We start from the raw sequence: 2,379 nt of genomic DNA, 5'->3' as shown, positions 1-2,379 counted from the left end.
GGAGGGAGGGAGGGAGGAAGGAATGAAGGAAGGAAGGAACGAACAAAGGAATGAAAGAAAAAAGAAAGAAGGAAGGAAGGAAGGAAGGAAAGAAAGAAAGAAAGAAAGAAAGAAAGAAAGAAAGAAAGAAAGAAAGAGAAAGAAAGAAAGAAAGAAAGAAAGAGAAATAAATAAATAAATAAATAAATAAATAAAGGAAGGAAGGAAGGAAGAAAACCTTATATTGGGAAGTTCTTTAGTAAAGATTCAGAATCCTGATTTAAAAATTCAAAATAAATCTGAACAGATCTATGGCTTGCATGTCTTAATTAGTCCTCAATTCCTTAAACAATGCTGATTGGCACCCATAGGCTTTCTGCCAGTGGTGTGCTGGAATTTGTTCAAACTGGCCAGGACAGGATCCTGTTAAATTTTCAGGAATTTTTCTAGCTGGTTGTTAAACCTTTGGTAGCTTGAAATCTACTATGGTGATAGTATTTATACCCAGAAAAATAAACACACAAATTTACAAAATACCCACTCTTCAATTTGTTCACTGATATGTCACTGCTTTCTGCACACCCATTTGTAAAGAAGATTGTCCTGAGAGTCCTTCTCATTAGAAGGTTTTTTTTCATAAATTAGAAAAAAATTTTCATCTCATTATTACAAAAGGGAAGGAGAATGAGCCAGTTTAAGAAGAAATAAAAGAGAAGTAATTGTGTTACAACTTCCACACAGGAAGCTTCAGAGTACACAGTTTGTTGGTGGATCCTAAAATTACTATTAGTACTCATAATAACAACTGACACTTTTTGAGTTCTTACTATGCGCCAGGTGCTGTCGGAAACAGTATGCAGTATGCAGAATAACATGCTATCCTCACAAGAATCACATGAGATAATGATCTCCATTTTATGGTTAAGAGTAAATGAGATGCAGAGAAGTTGGGGACTCATAAATGGTCACACAGTCAGGAAGAAGCAGAGCTGAGATTCGAATGCTGGTCTCTCTGTCTCTACCAGGTCTGTCTTTTTCTGACTGTGCTCGGCATTGGTATGCCTGTCATTGCCCAGTACAATGCCTTGTACATTGCAGACTCTCAACAAATATTTGTAGAATCAAATCATAACTTGTAATGTCTATATTATTTAACCTTACATCTAATTTAGATACTGTAAGCCTCTAGTAACAGTGTTCTGTCTTATTTCCATATCCTCAACTCCCAGCAAAATCTTGTATACAAAATCATGGTGCACTAAAAGTATTTGCTGGATGGAAATGAACTAGTCCACTTCCATAGCAAGTAGTCTGACTTAGGAGAAGATCAGGAGCTGGTCTCTGGAATGAGCTTAGCCAGAGGGGACGCTTTCATAGGATTTCTGAAGTTTTGTTATTCTACACAACATGCTTTAAAATAATAGTAATTGGGAAGGGACACAATGTTGAATGCAGTTCCCTTGGTGCCAATAGAGTATTCTTTCTATTTCCCATCTTCTGTAAGAAAAGGAAAGAGAGAATGAAGGAAAGAAGGAAATGAATATTGATGACCAGTCATTTTGTTAGGATATTTCAAATCTATATTTGCACGGAAAGCAATCCTAACAGGTAGTTACTATGATTATTTGCGTTTTACACACGAGGAAACAGAGATTCAACACGGCAAATACAGCTGGAATTGAAAGCAGCAGATGTGGGAGCCAAAACCAAGACCCCTCAATTTGGGTTCTGATAATAACGATACCAACCACCTTTACTATTTATAAAGATTTTCCCTAACTCCTGTTTAGAATTAACCAAGAATAAAATTCTCTCAGGTCTGGGTGTTCTATCTCTGACAACTGCCATACTCCTTAACTCAAGCTATTGAGTAAGGGGTTAGTGCTACCTAATGAAAACGTCTCCATCTAGTGGTTACAAATCAAATAGCGTTCATATGCCCCAAAGGCGTTTCTGGAATCCATATTGGGTACAGTGTACACTGCTCAGGCGACTAGTGCACCAAAATCTCTGAAATCATCACTAAAGAGCTTATCCATGTAACCAAAATCCACCTTTCCCAAAAAAACTATTGAAATAAATATATTTTTAAAAAAACAGGTTTTTATTGACTGGTGCATGGCCAAGAGTAGTGTAGGGTGAATGAGGGGCAATAGTGTTCACTGTAAAATTCAAGGATAGCCAAAAAACTAAGTAATCATATACAAAATATTTTAATCCAATTCTTTTTAAAATCAAAATTGATCCATGAGATATGCAATAAATAAAACATCAAAATTTTAAATAAAGACAGTTTCAGTATTAGTGACTTTTGCTTTTGCCTCTGGCTTCATTACAGCTCTCCACAGCACTAGACTAGTGTTAACAATGTGAAATGTTTATAAACATTTTATTGGTGTG

The sequence above is a fragment of the Cebus imitator genome, unplaced genomic scaffold (genome assembly GCF_001604975.1).
Source record: "Cebus imitator isolate Cc_AM_T3 unplaced genomic scaffold, Cebus_imitator-1.0 Scaffold504, whole genome shotgun sequence".
Classification (NCBI taxonomy): Eukaryota; Metazoa; Chordata; class Mammalia; order Primates; family Cebidae; genus Cebus; species Cebus imitator.
This window is presented reverse-complemented; position numbering follows the sequence as displayed.